The 17,801-nt window shown below is 54.6% G+C and overlaps 1 protein-coding gene across 17 annotated transcripts in view; it reads left to right on the top strand.

Annotated features, from left to right (window-relative positions):
- ZMIZ1 (zinc finger MIZ-type containing 1) overlaps positions 1-17,801 on the top strand; it is a 241,271-nt gene that overhangs the window by 180,805 nt on the left and 42,665 nt on the right. The window contains exon 1 of one of the 17 annotated variants that reach the window (XM_078345482.1): positions 12,902-13,095. The exons of the other annotated variants lie outside the window; for them this stretch is intronic. The gene's annotated coding sequence lies outside the window, so the exon portion shown is untranslated. Of the gene's footprint in view, positions 1-12,901; positions 13,096-17,801 lie in introns of those variants that run through there. 17 annotated transcript variants of the gene reach the window in all.

The raw sequence follows: 17,801 nt of genomic DNA, 5'->3' as shown, positions 1-17,801 counted from the left end.
GAAAAGGCTCATGTCTTCCCTGCAGAGAGTGGGGGACAGCTTGTGTAACCCTCAGGTGTATCTTCATTTGATTTGCCAACAACAGGCTTAGAAAGTTACTGGGCAGTCCCGGGGTGCCCTGGAAGGAGGACAGAAGCCATTGTCCCATGGGGTCAGGGCGGCAGCACCCAAAACAGAGAAACGCCCCACCCCCACCTTACTAGAACCACAGCAGCCTCCACCACTGGGTCTTCAGTGGCTTCTAAGAGGCCATTCTGGCGGTGGGTCTCCCAGGGGCAGCATCAGGACAGGGGAAGGAGTAAGGGCCGAGCACGTGGCTTCCACTGTGAGCTCAGGCTTTGGCTCCTTCTGCCTAGGCCACCTTTGGCCCTGGAAAAGGAGGCAGGTCCTCCGCCCTCCCCCAACCCTGCTGTTCCTTTGACTGCTGCTGCCCAAGGACACCCACAGACAGCAGGCGAGCCTCAGGAGTTGGGCTCCTGCCGGTCCCTGCACCCACCCAGCCTAGAATTAAGCCTTTCCAGCATCAGGCCGATCAGGGGCCCATAATCCTCTCAGAGCTTTACATAGTGTTGTACCTTCTCCGAGAAATTCATTTAATGACCTGGATAAGATCTTTGTCCTCAGGTGACAGCCTCAAGGATGGAGATTTCTGCCCTGGGGTTTCTTCCCAGGTGTGGCTTTCCTGGTCATCCCCTCCTCTGTCCTCCGTGAGAGTGTATCTTCCCCCATGCCCTCTCCATGGTACCCTTCCTGGGCTCTTACCTAAATAGAAATCAGCCTCTGAAATGGCCTGACCCAGGCTCACTTCCCTGGACACCTCCCTGGTCTTGGGCACCTACTACGTGAAGCCTAGCTCTCACCCCACCCAAGTGATCCTGGGCTTGAGCTGCCCCTCTGCCACCTAGCAGCATACTCAGTTACTGCTTCTGCAAAACGTGGATACCTTCACCCACAGGCCCGCAATAGCAGCAGGATTCACTGCATAGGCTGCCCACCGAGTGTGTGAATGTGTGCAGGCACCTGCTGGGGACCCTGGATGCACACGCCCTTGCCGGTGCCCTTAGTAACAGATACACTTGTGACCCTTACCATGCACCTGCACCATTGCTACAGCACTTAGTGCAGCCCTCGGTATGTGCAGGAATGTGGCATTTCTTCAAGTTCATGACTATGACTATAGCTCACTCAAATTTCTATGGGGAACATCCAGATAGGCAACAGATGCATGTAATATATTTTGGAATGAGTGAATGAACAAAAGAAGAGCTGGGTCTGGGCCGGGCATTATGGGGAAGGTGGAAAAAGACACATTCCCTGCCCTCTGGGAGCTTAAAGTCCCAGAATTAAGATGGCAGAGCTGGAAGGCACTGAGTATGCAGCGCCAGATGTGCATCTGGGTGAGAAATAGGGCTGAGCCTGTTGCAGAGATTACGGAGTGTGTCTGTGACATGGGAGGGGCACATGGGGAGCTGGGTGGTGTAAATGTGTTGACACGTTCCAAGCCCTTTGGGGCATACAGTTGCCTGCACTGTCCCTCCCTGCCATACTGGGCTGTCTTGGACTGTCTTAGGTGTTTCTAGAGCATTTCAGAGTCCAGAAGAGCACTTCCCCAGATGTGGTGGCTTCTCCCCACCCAGCAAGGGGGAGGGAACTGAGGGTCAGGGAGTAGGGGAGGGCTGCCGGGTGGAGGCGCGGCCTGAACTCTGGCCTTCTACCTTCCAAGTCTGAGGCTTTAGTGTCCACAGGGGTCTGGCGAAGTCTGTCTCCACTTCTCTGACAGTGCCATGGGGAATTTGGGGTCCAGACACAGGAGCCTCACTTAGATCCAGGACTTTCTGAGGGGCTCCTGAGCAAAGGAAAGGATGACTGTGACCCCAAAAGATATCCATCTGCTCAGTGTCCGTCGTGCCCTGTGTGGATGCATGGGCCTGCACACATGGCCTCCCACACAGGCACACACATGCACATACTCATGTGTAGGGGCCCCACCCTTGGGGTTTTCCTCTCTATTCAGAAGACTTAATTGCAGCTTAAATTTTCATTTTCAGCCAGCTTTGTTTTTAATGTTGAGTAACTATCACTTGTTTGTATATACTTCAGAAACAAAGTCCCTGGGGGAGAAGGAGGCTGTTTTCTTAAGCTGAATCCTAGAAGTCCAATTAGGAGTGATTGTTCCACTTCTAAGGTTTTCCAGCGGCTTCCTAGCAGACCCTGCTGAGCCCCTAATTAGGCAGCCAGGTGCACCCCTGTTCAGGGCCCAGCACAGCTCTGGGTGGCCTGTTTGAGGGCCAGTCTTGGGGAAGCTCAAGGCCAGAACCCCAAGTAGACCTGGAGGGTACTGCGGATGGTCCTCTTTTTTCAGGAGTGGACTGTGGTCATTGCACGCCATGTCAAGGCCTTGCTGCCTTTGGGGACATCAGTGCAGGCCACAGAAGTGGAGTCAGGGCACCCTGGATTTAAGGAAGCCCCATAGTCTGGGCTAGTTGGCCCTTGCCCAGGCAGGATCTGGTGGGGAGGCTGCCAAGTGCTGCTCTTACTCTAACTGGGGATCCTCCCATGATGGGGCCTGGCCTGCTGGCCTCTATTCACTGCTAAGCAAACTAAAGCTCACAAAAGGACTGCAGTAACTAGAGCCAGGGCCACCCCTCCAGCAGATCTGGGTGACCAAGTCCTGCCTTGCAGTCAGCATGACATTCCATGCCATGGGCCCCGCTTGGAGGGGGGATGGCCTTCCCAGGGCGAGGCAAAACTGAGAAATTTGAAGGGCAATTTAGACAGGTGAGCGGGGGCGTTGGTGAGTGGGGGTGCCAGGCAATGCAGGGAGAGCCAGCCAAGCGAGGGACCTCAGCCTTCTTGGCTTTCAAAACTAAACATCTGATACTTTTCACCTCAGTTGTGATTTTCAGCACGTTGCCCGATGATCCTCATCCATTCTTGTTGGGGAAAAAGGGCATGTGGTTGAAGAAACATGCCTTGCAGCATCAAGGTCTTCCTGTGCCACCCACAACAGCTGGTGCCAAAGATGCCTGTGGCCACCCTGGGAGATGTTGCCTTCCACCCAGCCCAAGCCAATTCCCTGTGGCCTTGGGGAGATTCAGGTTTCTGCCTGCCAGGTGGGCAGGTCCCCTTGTTCCCTGAAGCAGCCACTCAGCTCACAACCCTGCCCTGCTCCTGCCACCTGAGCCCCCAGGTGCCATCTGCCATGCTGTTTCCAGGCGGCAGGTAGGCGGCCTCGGGGCAGGGGCAAGGAGAATGCAGGCAGATCCCAGATGGGGAAGGCATGGGCTCTAGCCCTGAGGGGCAGGCAGTACCTGGCCTACCACCTGGCACCTGGGTTGCCCCACCCTTCTTTGGTAGTGAGCGTGAGCAGGTCTGCTGAAGCATGGGTATGAGTAGGTAAGGGGGTGCCCCTAGCATGTCTCTATCTTGGTTTCTCTGTGGGTGTGAGGAGCAGAGTCTTTCTGGGCAACTCTGTGTATCTGCATTCCTGACCATCTCTGTCTTGGGCCCCGGGCATTCCCCAGCATCCCTGCCCCCTTCGTTTCTCTGTGCCTCTCCCAGTGTACCTTCCATGTCTCTCAGAGTCTCTGTGTTCCTGCCTGTCTCTGTCTCTGCATGCTGAACTCATGAGGATGCCTTGGCCATCAGAGCCACCTCCCCTTCAACCCCCATTGAGTTGTTCTACTTAATTTCATTTTCCCGGGGCTCCAGCTCACAGAAATAAACCCTCCTTCCCACCCCTGCACTTTTTTGATTTAACAAGCCTGCTGGAAAACAATAGTGATTTCCGCATCGATCATAAACAGAAGTGATTACCATACAATTACAGCCTGAACCATCAGCCTGGATGCAATCACAGAGCCGCATTGTAAATCGGAAGACAATTGCCTGCAGAATTACCCCCAAATTGGTTTAAGTGGCAACAAAGGAGTGTTGGCATTTTGGTATTTTGGAAAGGGATGGGGCAATTCGGGTGTCCTGGTGGCAGAGGGTCCCCATCGGGAGCCCCCCAGGCCCCTTCCTTGGCATTGAGGAGACTCTTGCTGGAGAGAGCTGCCTGCCACCTTCCCCCACCCCATTATTTTCCCTTCATTTACTGCTCCCTTGGCACAGCTTGTCATAAACTCATTTATACTAATGTGTGAGTGGCTAAGTGTCCCTTGGAACTTGGACAGCAGAAAGGGGTGAATCTGGTGGAGGGAATTCTGGGGGATCTCCTCAGCTCCCCAGTGTCCCCCTTTCTCCACTCCCATCTCACCTCTGGCTCTTGCATGTCACCCCATCCCTCTGTGCTCCTGGCCTGGCACGCACTGCATAGTAGCCTTCCCCACAATCTCCCTGCCCTCGGTGGACTCTGGCCAGCATCTCCCACATCCCTTCCAGGGCCCCCCACTCCCTCCTACAGCTGCAGTGCGTGCCCCGCATTCTTCCCAGCCACGCAGGCCAGCTGGAGGCCACAGTCCCAGCCAGATGGGCTAGGGCAGCCACTCCAGGGAGGAAGCCTGCTGGTGCCCCGCGGCGAGTGCCGAGAGGGGATGATAGGCAGGCTTCGGTTGACCTGGGTCTGCTCCTTTCCAGCCTATGGTTTCATGAGCAGTCCCCTGCCAGCAGGACCCCACTGAGTGTCTGAAGACTGCGCTCTTAAGCTCCAGCTGTTTCCTCAGAGGCCATGTCTTGCTCTGGGAGGTGACTTCTCTCCAGGGTCAGGCTGCTCTGACATTACCAGGAAAGCCTGCCCACTCACTGACAAAGTCAGATCCCCTCACATTCATCCATATCCAGGTCATACGCGCTTTGGCATGCCCCATCTGATCCTAACAGAAGGATTTCTGCATACTTGTGATTTTACTCTAGTCTTTGATTTAAAAAAAAAAAAAAAGAGGTGGGAAGACCAGAGGGGTGACATAGGTTGCTCCAGGTGACACAGCCCATCAGTGAAGAGTGTTCACTTCAGGCTCCTGTGTGAGTGCTTGTTCCTAGATACTGTCTCTGCAGCCTCCCCAGACCTGCACAAGGCAGACCCGGGTCTCACCTTGTCACTGACCTGCCTTGAGACCTCAGACAACACCAATAATTTAAACAAGCCTGAGGGAGCGCATGCTCCGTCCTCACCTGTGTATTCACATGTCAGCTCCGCTCATCCCACTGCAGCCCTGTGATAAGATGGGCGGGTCCCTAGTGATGGGACCAAGGACCAGTGTGACCAGGCTTCCCCAGAGCCCTCAGATTCCTGGTGACAGCAGCTGATATGCCCCCCTTCTGCCAGCCTGTGAGCCATCTGTCAGCCTCTGAGCCTCTGCTGATGCATCCTGGAAGGCAAGAGAAGCTGGATGACCCTGAGCTCTCTTGTACCTGGTGCCACTGAGGGCCTCAGTTGAGCTATCTTGGTTGCTCTGCAAAAGCCTCAGGACCGGGCACCATCTAGAGTTGGTGTATCTGGAAATAGAAACTCTGTTGGCTGCTCCAGCTCTGCTCTGAGTCTGGGAAGCATAGGTGTTAACCTGGGCTGACTCGAGCCAGGCTGTGGGGTGACCCTGTGCCTGGCACCCCCCTCAGTACTAGCATTGGAAGGTGACCTGGCCTCAGGGACTATGGTGATGTTCAGGGAAGAGGCTGTTAGTCCTTGCCTGCCAGGCAGACCTGCCCTCCCCAGGCCCCACCTTGGAGCCTTTGCTCTTGCTGTCCGTCTCCTGGGGAGCCAGGCGTCTAGTGGAAAGTAGAGGTTCCGAGCCGCAGGCACCTGGACTCAGATTCTATCCCTGCCACTTTACGGCTTGCGCCGTCTTTAACTCTGAACTGCAGTTTGCTGTATTCTGAGACCACAAAGGTGATTGCTGTTGAGTCCAGGGCTCTTCAGATCACAGCCTCACAGTCCTTGGTCTCAGAACCCAGAGGGAAGGGACCTTGTCTTTGTTGAGCATTTGTCATGTGCCAGGCTTTGTAGGGCCCCACGTGGGAGCCAGTATTCCTGTGTGCTAATTGGAGCTTATGTTTAGTGAATCGAAGTTATGTGGGCCAGGCATGGTGGGTCATGCCTGAAATCCCAGCACTTTGGGAGGCCAAGACATGAGGATTGCCTGAGCCCAAGAATTCAAGACCAGCCTGGGCAACATGGTGAGGACTCGTCTCTACTAAGAATAAAAAAAGTTAGCCAGGGGTGGTGTGATGCACACCTGTAGTCCCAGCTACTCAGGAAGCTGAGATAGGAGGATACTTGAGCCCAGGAGATGGAGGCTGCCGTGAACCTCACTCAGCCTAGGTAGACAGAGCCAAATCCTATCTTTAAAAAGGTTATATGGAATTAAACTCAACTCCGCAGTGGCACTGGCCACACATCAGGTGTGCAGTAGCCCATGTGACCCCTGCCTCCTATTTTGGGCAGCACAAATCAACATTTCTGTTACTGAAGAAATTCCACTGGCCAGCGCTATGCTATCATCCCATTTCATAAGTGTGAAGTTGAGGATGGGGAGTGGTTACCATGCGTAGGGTCTCAGCTCGATGAGGCAAAGTGGGACATAAATCTGTGCCCATCAGTGCAACACAGTTTTCAGCACCAAGGTTCTAGGCTCTCCTTTACCACCCAGCCCAGATACCTCCCCTTTCATGAGCCTTCCATGAGCTTCTAAAGGGCATAGACTGTTTTCTCTGCAGCCTGGTGCTCAGCCCAAGGCCTGCCCCAGGGCAGGCACGTTGGGGTGAGTATCTAGAGTGGGTGATGGAGGGAATGACTGAATGAACATGGTCTGCTGAAACTTTGGGGTGAACTCACTCCCCTCCTGGTAGAGCTAATGTGGGGAGGGCAGAGCCAGCTGCTGAGGAGTGATGGATGGCCCCTCTCCCAAGATAAATGTGGCAGTCAAGGTAATCGGATTGTGTGTGACGGTCTAATTTGTAGGCGAGGGGAGGAAGCGCCCAGCCATGCCTCGCCCCAGCCGCCCGTATTAGTTGAATCAAATGCCCAGTATCTAAATGACGGGGCCCAAGTGATGGATGATGTGAGCTTTGTTAAATGCTGTTGCCCTGTCGAGCCAAACTTCCCAAGGCCCTGCCCGGCTCCTGGACTCTTTAATTTGTTTTTTCTTCCTTGGTTATCTCTGCATGGGGCAGAGAAGGGGGGCTAGGGCTCTTCTGTCTATCTTAAAGCCTCTGGTTTTTCGTGGAGGAAGAGAAGGGAGAGGAGGCCAAACCTGGGGGAGGAGTGGGAGGGAGTTACCTTCTGCTACCTTTTACCCACTCGGCCTTCCTGGGTCACTGCACAGTCTTGGGGAGCCCAACTCCCCAGAACCCTTCAAATGGGCTTAACTGGGCACCATGTGGCTTCTGGTCCATGAAGACTCACCCTCACCCTGTGCTTGCAACTCCATTAATGGAGGACATTCTTCCATAGGAAAATTTGTCAAGTTTCCCTAATGGTTAGTGCTTGCTTTTGTTTATTGAGAATTTTTCCAACCCCTAGATCATGAAGATTTTCTCTATTACCTTTTTTTTTTTTTTTGAGATGATGTCTCACTTAATCGCCTAGGGAGGAATTCAGTGGTATGATCTCAGCTCACTGCAGCTTCCCCCTCCCAGGTTAAAGTGATTGTCCTGCCTCAGCCTCCTGAGTAGCTGGGATTACAGGCGCCCACCATGCCTGGCTAGTTTTGTATTTTTAGTAGAGACAGGGTTTTACCATGTTGTCCAGGCTGGTCTCAAACTCCTGACCTCAAGTGATCTGCCCGCCTCAGCCTCCGACAGTGCTGGGATTACTGGCATTACACGTGTGAGCCACTGTGCCCAGCCTCTCCTCTGTTACTTTCTAGACAGTATGTTGTTTTGCTCCCCTTCTCTCCATACCCCCCACCTGCCTTTTTTTGGTCTGTGGCGTAAGGGAGGGGTCAAGTTTCCGGTCTGGTCATTCTGAGCCCTGAGTGTCCGCTGTGTGCCCCAGACAAAGCCAGGTCCTAGGAAGAGACGAGATGAAACAGCAGAAGCATGACAGTGAGTTTGAGTTTGAAACAGCATGCGTATTCTGCCAGGCTTTGTGTACCTACAGTGCCCTGCCTTCCACCAGTGTTCATTGTCGCCCAGCGTTCATTGTGCCAGGCATTGTTCTAGACGTGGAGGACGTGCTGGCGAATGCAGCTCATGGGAACCCCAGCCCTGGTAGAGCTTTTGTTCCAGCGTGGAGGGAGGGGAATCAGGACTGTAAAAGCAGGTGGCGATCGGTGCTCCGGAGACCGTTGAGGTGGGGGCTGAAAATGGAGTCGGTGGTGGGGAGGTATTACAATTCGTAAACGGGAAGGTCAGGGAAACCCTGGCTGAGTGAGGATGAGGAGGTGAGAGAGCGAAGCATGTGGCTGTCCAGGGCAAGAACCTTCCAGGCAGAAACAGCATAGTCCCTGGTAGGTGCCAAGGATAGAATAACCCTGGAAGGAAAAACCCAAAGCCACCAGCAGTGGTTCCCCTTTGGAAGGAACAGCGACAGGGAGGCGTCAAGGAGACTGTGTTTTCAACGCACGCCTTTGATTCGACTTCTGTATATTTCTAATCACGTGCCCATATTAACTCTTCAAAATAGCATCTCAAAGTTAAGAAATGGAACAGTGAGGTGGAATCATCGGATGTAATGGGAAAGCTGGTTTTGGAGGCTGGGGAAACGTTAGCTTTATAAGGAGAATGGATTTGTGTCGTACTTATGCAAATGAAAAGTAATTGTATTAATTAAAACTAAACAGATCCCACTCTGCTGTTTCGCTGGTTGACCTTGGGCAGGTTTCTTAATCTCTCTGAACACTAGTTTCCTCCTATCAGATCAGGGTTGTGGTACCCATAGGATTATCAGGAAAATGAACAGAGAGAGTGGACGTGTCTCGTTTCTGCTTAGCCGGCAGTTGACCTTCCTGAGGACACGTCCCTGCATGACCTGGCTCTCTTCAGGGCAGAGAGAGACTATATCCCTATCATCAGATTCTCCAGGGGCTCGAGACCCCAGGAAGGCCCAGACTCTGCACTCCAGCTCCTCCATGGGTAGTTGGGTGTGCTCCAGACCCCCAGGCTGAGCACCATGCAAGACCCTGTGGCCCTTCTGGGTGGTTGGAGGCCCCTCCAGCTCGCACTTGCCCAACTGGTGCCCACTCGGCTCAGGCCAGCTGGTCACCCAGCCCCTATGCCCCTCCCTGCCCCATGTTTCCTTCCCTCTCCTCGCATGCTGTGTTAATTTTTCATGGCCTCCATCAGAGGCAGAAGGCAGAGAGCTGTTTTCTGCAGGGAGAGAGCAGGCGCTAGAGGGGGAGGAGGGAGAGAGCTGTGTGCTGATTAAACACTGCAGAGGCCTAAACAAATGATGGCTCCCTCCCCCAGCTGCTCTGGAAGAGCCGGGCCTGAACTGCAGATGGCCCAGGCTGCTGTCTGTCCCCCACCTACCTGGGGCTGCTTCCTAGAGCCAACAGTGAGGCGGAGCCTGCAGGACCTAATTCAGTTCTTACAGGCACTCTGTGAAGTGGGCTACAAGGCAGAGGGCTGGGGAACACCAGCAAGGATGTTGCTGAGAGCTTCTGGGCGCGGGGGACAAGTGTCCTCTCAGAGTAGAGGCTTTAATTAGACCACACATGCAAAGTGCCCAGAATAGTGCCTGGTCTGAATCAAGTTCTCCATCCATAGCCACTGTCAAGGTTACCTTGTTAAACCTTTAGGGCACTGAGATGAGATAGGTTTGCATGCAGGCAAAGAAACGGAGGTGCACACAACCTGCCAGAATCACACAGTTTATAACTAGTGGATAAAGCCAGGGATCCATGTGCCTGACTCCCTTCCAAGTGTTCTTTCTCCTATCTCATAGGCCAGGGAGAGAGAGTTCAGGGTCAGATCTCTGGAGCTTTGAATGCAAAGGTCAGGGGAGGTCCACAGCAGTATCAAAATGTTTGCCAAGCACGTGCTTCTGCTGGCCCTAAGAACGCTTATGTCCTGAACCCAGAAGGGGAGAGAGAAGAATGGTTCCCCCCATCTTGTTCATAGAGTGACCAAGCACTTGCATCTTGCAGGCACTGAGCTCGTCCCCTGGTCTTGAGCAGTGGTTCTCAAAGTGGAGTCGAGGTCAGCAGCCTCAGCAGCACCTGAGAACTGGCTAGACATGCATTCATTGGCCCCACCCCAAACCCAGTGAATCAGAAACCCCACTAGGGGTGGAGCCCAACATGCTTGTCTTTTAACAAGCCTTTCAGATGATTCTAATGCATGGGCAAGATTGAGAACCCCTGGCCTGGAGACCCAGGCTGCAGTGAATCATTCAGCCCTGCTCTGGGACAGCACCATCCAGACATCACCCCAGGTGTGTTACACTGAGTAACAGGTGCAGCCAGGAAGCAGCAGATGTAAATGGCGTTCTTAAAAACCATTCTGATTTTCATTGCAACAAGGCAACTGGATATTTAAAGAAACCTCACAGAGAACCATTTCATCAGGTAAAGAATCTTCTACAAAAAGAGATACTCCCTCTCATTTCCTCCCTCCCCTCAGTGTTCTATAAATTCAGTCCCTATCTCAGGTCGTCTTGAACGGCGTGTGCTTGTACACGACTAAAACCAGTAGCTGGCATGCTAAAAGAGCGACATGTATTCTCCAGAATGTACGGGACCCCTGCAGCTAGGAAGGAGGGCCCAGAGCGATGAACGGAGGCCAGTCTGGTGTTTGGCCAGCCAGTGGACATCCACTGGGCAATCTACTGGGCACTTGGACAGGGTTAATAACAGCCAGGCATGGGTGATTTCCAGGGCTGTCAAGCCTCCACACTCGGGTTTCTTAGAAAAGAAATGGAATGCCCGATTTGGAAGTCAAGAAGAAACATGTAATATGCCAGCCATCAGCTGCTCCTGCTGGATGAATGGATAAGAGGGAAAACCCTACCACGGGTTTTGGATAGAGAACCCACCTGCAGGTTGTCATCTCCCGTAGCACGGGGTCAGGAGGGAGCACCTAAGTACCACTGCATGTGCCTGCGCAGTGGCGGAGACAGGCGCTTACAACACCTGTTTCCAGAGTGGGCGCAGCTGGCGTGGAGCCCGGCCTTGTAGCTCCAGTCTTTACTGGGTTTAGACCTTAGGAGCACTAGCTCAGAGTTGGAGGAGGGAATCGCCTTCTGCGTTTCTTGCATCGGGAACCTGGGAGTCTTGGCAGTTAACCAAGTCAATGAGGCACAGGGTAAGCAGGGAAGGGTGGGTGGAGTGAGGGGTGCAAATGGTTGGAGGTGAGATGGTGGGGGTCTGGTCAGTAGGATCACCCAGCAAAGCACAGCCCACCCCAATCCTTCTCTTGCCCCTTGTTATCATGGCATATATCCCCTTCCTCCCGCTTCAGGTCTGGGAAGCTTTCCAGGTGTTTTCTTTATAAGAAACAGTGATGCCTTAGCCTTAGGATAACTACCTCCCCACAGCACTGGGCCGCCAGGACAAAGTCTATACTCTGGTTTCATGAGCACAGGCTGGGTGGAATCAAACCACTTGAGGAGTACTGGGGGTTGACACCAGTAGGAAAAACCAAGGGCTTAGAATTGGACACTAAGGACCCAGGTCAAATCGAGGGAGGAAACAACAAGGCCTCTCAGTGCTCAAAGTCATGATCTCTTGCCATCCATGAAGGCCAGACAGCCATGATGTGTAGACCCCAGGGTCTTTTTGACCCTAGGAAGGGCCCAGCCTCACTCCAACCATTCCTCCTTATGCTGGGTGGGAGAGGACGCAGCTAAAGTGCCTGTACCCAGTTGGGAAGGGTAAGGAGGGGAACCTTCTCAGAAAAGTAAAGTATGCAGGGAAGAAATTGATTCCCATAGCCCCTCCTTACCCTTCCAACTCCTTGAGAGCCAGCAACGGGCAGTGGTGTTTAGCCCCGAGGAAGGACTACGTGCAGAATGGAAAGCACCCGCTTGGAGTGGCTCCTGCTGGAATGAGAGCTGGAGTGCAAGCTCCTGCTTCCAGGGCCTGCTGGGTGTGGCTCAGTTCTCACCTTGCAGATGCACTGGGAGTGTAGGCCCAGGCCAGCCTGGAGACTGCCTCCTTACCTCCCTGCATGGACTGACCTTTGCCACCTTGCCTCTGGGCTCGCCTCTGTTCTGCCCAGCAGTCCTTGGGGGCAAAATGGAGGTTGAGAGGCTCTTGGCAGTCACGCCTCACCATGGGCACCAGTGCATTATTGGATACCTCTTGGCCTCAATCTATTGCTGGGGACGGGAGGACTGAGGTCTGTTGCTGGGGTCCTGAATGTGGGGACTATAGCCACCCCCTCCCCCCGGGGCACCTCTCCCCTCTCCAGCATGCTTGCTTTGCTATTAGCGCTGCCTAATTTCCCACTGAGGTGGTCTAGAGCTCCTCCACCCTTGCCCTGCCACCAGCAAATTTTTATCCCTAGGGTAAGATGACGGAGGCCAGCCTTGGCCCTGGCCTGCCACACACTCAGGAGTGCGCTGCGGCAGAGTATCTAGTTCTCCAATATAGGAGCTGTGACCTGTGACCTCCCGGGGGGGCCTGTGAGGGTCTGAGAAATGAGGAAGTGTGAGCGAGCGAACTCCTCGAAAGGGCACAGTACATGGTGATATCTCCTGTGAGCAGTTCTCAGCTGAAAGTGCACGGTAGGACTAAGGGGTCACTTTGCAGAAGCGTTTATTGGGGTACCTCCAAAAGGAAAGGGGCATTCCCTTTCTGTGGACAACACCCTCTTGAGCTTCTTTTGGGGTGTCTTTGATGGCACCTGGGTTAGAGGTGACAGTGTGAAGTGGCAGGGAATTTCTGGGCTGGGGTTTTAGTATGGCGTCTGTCCTGGGTCCATGCTTCCTGCCCAGCCTCCACTGGGTGGGGCATGGCCAAACCGGTTTGGGAAACAGCCCTGACAAAACTAGCCCTGGCTGCTCCAAGGTTCCCTGGAGTTCAGTTCCCAGGGTGAGTTCACACGCCTTGAGGCTCCCAGTTCCCAGCTCCTGCCAACCCAGGAAGCCCTTGGGGACAGGGGGCGGGTGTGTGTGAGGAGTGTTCCTAGAGGGAGGGGCAGGCCGGAGGCCCTCTCTCAGGCCAGACTGGACCACAGGACCTGAGACGGCAGGACCTGCCCAGCACAGGGAAGCAGGTAGGGCTGGGTGCGGTGGGCCGTGCTGGGGGCCTGCCTGCACATCCTGAGCCAGCTGCACCACCGAACTAGCCGGTCCCCACTATGCGCAGGGCCTGAGCGTGTGTGGGGACCAGGGGTTGGGGTGGCAGACCTGGATAGGGTTACCTGCAGCCCAGGCAGCAGCAGACAACTCCTTTTTTTGCCTTTCTTACCCGCAAGTGATCGTGATGGAGGCTTGGGGAGCAGAACGTGGGAGTGATCTAGGAAAACCAGGAGCAGCCGAAACTCAGTTCAGCTCAGTGCTGAGGCAGCAATGCTATCAGTCTGCAGGAGAGTGAGATTTTTCCCCCAAGGAAAACCTGTCTGATTTAGATTCCAGGGACCAGCTGTCAGAGCCACCACACTCCACCTCACAACACATCCCAAAACTGATGTTTTCTATAACCAAGGAGAAGGGCGGCTGAGACTGCAGGGTGCTCCCCACCCGTCTGCTCTCCTGAGGCCCCGTCACCCTCAGTCCTGCATGCATCACCTGTCTGACCTCAGTGAATCCACTTTCCTCTCTGGGCTTCAGCCCTGATCAATGGAGCAGCTCGGCACGGTGAGCTCGCTGGAGCCCCTTCCATCTGTAACCGCCGCCAGCAGGATGGAGAGGCAGTCCACTCCACGTGTGCAGACACACCGCTCATCCCACAGCACCTGCTGGATTGAGAAGAGCTGGGAGACTGGCGTGGGCTCTGAGAAACATGACTCTGCTTGGAGGCCAGGGCTGATTTAGGGGACCACAGCCTTCAGAGAGCAGTGCCATCCCCTGTCTTATACATGTGGCCCAGAGAGGGGAGGAAGTTGCCCACAGTCACACAGTAGGTTCAAGAAGCTGGGGTTGGCACTAAGTTTTAAGAGTGGGAGGCAGGCGGGTGGGGCAGAGCTGTCTCTTGGGGACATGCCTGCTCTCAAACGTGATGTCACAGAATTATGGGCATGAAAGGGTGGCCTTCCTGTACCAGCAGTGGGCGGGACCTTTGTCCTGTGGAGTGACTGAATCACCTCTTCTTGGGCCCCAATTTCCCCTTTGTAAAATACAGGTAGTATCATCATGGGCAGGGTCCTAGTTGGGTCTTGGAAGGTTTGAATGGCAGGAAGAACCACATGGCTGGGAGAACAAAGAGGTTGTCTGTGTGTTCCCACGGCCCTGTTAGATCCTCATCACCCACAGCAGGGTGAGCCGGGGCAGAAGGGATGCCCCATCTTCCAGAAGCACCCACACGGCCCCAAGGCTGCACTGATAGTGCGGTGACCTCGCTAGAGCCAACCCTGGTCTCCTGGGCCCAGCAGTCACTGCCCCTGGCCCAAGGACTGTGAGTCTCTGTGGTCATGTACTTCCTGTGCTGTTTCCTCCTGGGAGGAGATGACCCAAGAGCTGGCAGGGAGGGGGCCCCTTTTCCTATTTCTGGGGCACCCAAGCAGTGGTGGGTCTACAGGCAGGAAGTCTGGCCCCAGAGCCCTAGCCTCCAGCCAGGCAGAGTCACAATTCTGTGCCCAGTTCTGTTCTCAGGGCTGACAAGTCAGACCACTCATTCCTGCATTGAGCAAAGCAATCAGAGCAGCAATCCCAGATCCTGCCTGCCTCCCACCTCCTCCTTGACACAGTGGGATGGGGCTGAGGAGGGGCTGGGGCTCTGCCCACTGCCGAGACCTCCCATTTTGGAGAGGACAGCTGCAAAATCCCTCTAGCCCCTGCATGCACACACTCCACAAGAGGAAGGGGTCTGGCTAGACCAGCCTCCTGGCACTGCTGGGCCTGAGAGCGGAGTCAGAAGCAAGTGGCTGTCGTGGCGGCTCTGTGAGGGCCTAGGGTGTCTGGATGTGGACACAGATGGATGCAAGGGAGCACCCAGCTGCAGGGGAGGGAATACTGTCTGCACCAGGGAGCACCCAGTATGAATGAGCGGTGTGAGGCTGGGCATTCTTGAGCATCTGCATGATCTTGGAGATGGGTGAGAGAAATTGTATTTGAGCAATTTCATACAGTACTTAGATGGGGAGATGGCGCAGCCTCTCCATCCCAAGGGAACACATATACTACAGCAACACTGCTAACGGTTTATTCCCATGTAATGCTTTCTACATGCCTGGGATTGTATCAACATTCTGTGTATACTAACATATTTAATCCTTGCGGTAATTTAGGTGGTAGGTGCTACTTATCCCCATTTTACAGAACGGAAGACGAAAGCACGGAGAGCTAAAGTAACTTACCCAAGACCACACAGCTGCTACGTGGCTGAGCTTGGGGCCTGGCTCCAGAGCTTGTATTCTTGGTCACTCTGCCTCCTGGAGGCAGGAGGCTGATTTCGGTTTCTAGGTGGGACTCTGGTGTGAGATTGGCCATCTCTCCTATGTGGTGACAAAGCGCGAGTCCTTCCTTCACCTCGTGGTTCCGCACACCAGGCCAGTGAGCAGGAGCAGTTCCTCTTAGTGTCTATCCATTTTAGAGATGAGCTGAGGAGCCTGGGCCTGTGTTGACTCAAACCCCTGTATCTGCGGCACTCTCTCGCCCCTCCTGAGCCCTCACCTCCCCTTCTTTTCTGGGCATGGCTACAGAACCCAGGGTCCTACAGATATTCAGGAAACCCCACTGCCTTGAACTCCCAGGCTTCCTGGGTCGGGGTTGGGAGCTGAAAGAGGAGGAGCTGTGAGGATGGGGGGCGTGGCCTGGGCTGGGCCCAGGAGCAGGAGGAGCTGCACCCTCTCCAGAGAGGCCCAGGTGAGATGCTTGGGAACATCTCACTAACATGAACAGCACCGCCGGCCCCTGAGCAGAGGACAAGCAAGGCTGTGGCTGGCCCCCACACTGTATGTACAGTGGCTGCTGTAAACGGCTTACCTTCTGTTCCCCGTGACTGGGGTGGCTGTGCATGTCACAAAACCGGTATCACGTGACTCAGCTGTAGGTTTTATTTGAGGACAGCACCAGTCTCTGGACACATCCCTGATAGGATTCCTTTCAGAGCCCTGTTTATGAAGCTGGTCTCCTGCCCCTCGGAATGGGGAGTTGCTGGTGGGTTTAAAGGCCACTGGGCACCAGGTCACAGATACTGCTCCGATTGTTGATAGTGTCTGTCCTTCCCTCCCAGTCGTCTTGGCTTATTGGGTTATTTCTAGCTGTGATTCATGTCAGTGTTGGCTGCATAGCATGTGCTAAACATTGTGCTGGGTGCCAGGGTTGCAGAAGTAAAGCCCCCGAATCCCATTGTGGCCCCAGGGGCTCATGCTGTCCCTACAGAACACCACAGCATCCCCCTGGGTAGCTCGGCCCAAGTCTCCTGTCGGCATCCATCAAGCATCCACCATCTACCTGGCCCTGTGCAGCCTCTGGGGACACAGTTTAAAAAGAGGTGATCAGAATGCATGGGTGGAAAAAGTCCTCTGACCGCCTTGCAGAGGGTAGGTTGGCAGGAGGCAGGTTTGGAGACCGAGATGAATGATGGGCTGCTGTTGTCATAATTCAGGGGAGCACCAGCAGGGCTGCAGAAGGTGACTGGGTTGGAGCAGGCAAGGAGCAAAGGGAGCAGACTGCAGAAATCATTAGGATGTGAGAACCAGTGGTGGGACAGGGAGGGGCCCGTCTTCCTGAGGCAGCTTGAGGTCCTCCCTGGGATACCAGTGGATGTGGGAGCAGGAACTTGGGACATGTCAGAGAGGAAAGAGGAGGTGGGCTGAAGGGGTCCAGTGTGGGGGCCTGGCTCTCCTACCCCTGACTCACCAGGCAAGTCCCTGCAGCTCCCATACCCAGCCTTCCCCACTGGAGAGTGGCATCGCTCTCACTGCTGCTGCCGCCTCAGAGGGTCTTGTGTGGCCTTTTGTAAGCTCATGGGAGGGAAGCATCTGAAAATGTATCGTTCATACTTTTATTGGAATAATGAACCCCTCTTGCCACCTGCCAGGGTTTGGTTTGAGGATGAGAGGGCCCTGCTTCAAGACACTGCCTCTGCTTCGCAGCATCTTCCTGGGCCGCTCTGTGTGCTGCCCCATCCTTGGGGGTCTCCTGGGTCTCAGAAGTACCCCTCCCAAGCCCCACTACCCCCACACACACTTCCTCTATTCTCCAGCAGCCTTTTAGCTGCTCAGATGCTCTTTGATACTTAGGCCTTTGTTTCATTTTGCATGTGGCTTCCCCAGTCTGCTGTGCGTTCGATGACTCTCCTGCCCAGCTGTACATCCAGGCCTCTGTTCCCTCCTCCAGATGTCCTTTCATCCCTCCCAGCTTCCCCCTGCGCCCCACTGCTGCTCTTATCCCTTCCTGACTGCCAGCTCTTACCGGGAGCAAGCGTCCCAGCTCTCTCGCTGTCCACACCTCCCCCTACCTGGCTCCACCAGGAGCACCTCTTTCCCTGTGGCTACCATGGCTGCCCTCTGCTTTCTTGCTCCTTTGCAAGCCAAGTGCAGTCTGATGGGGGTGAAGCCTTTCCCACGTGCCCAGGTGAGTGTGCCTGCTCCCTTTGATGCTCCGACACCTGACCCAATCGATGCTAACAAAGGCTAGTCACTTGGCCTTGTCTGGACAGTGCATTCCAAACCTCCTCACCTGGCACCCATGCGATTGCTGAAGTAGGGCTGCACTCCTCCTGCCTCCTGCCTCCTTATTTGGTCAGCCAGTCCTGGGCCTCTGTGCTGCTGGGAGCTACAGGTACAGGGGCAAATACAGGGCCCGTCATTGCCCT

This window comes from Callithrix jacchus, chromosome 12 (assembly GCF_049354715.1).
Source record: "Callithrix jacchus isolate 240 chromosome 12, calJac240_pri, whole genome shotgun sequence".
Classification (NCBI taxonomy): Eukaryota; Metazoa; Chordata; class Mammalia; order Primates; family Cebidae; genus Callithrix; species Callithrix jacchus.
Note: the sequence above shows the minus strand (reverse complement) of the source record. Positions and strands in the feature narration are given on the sequence as shown.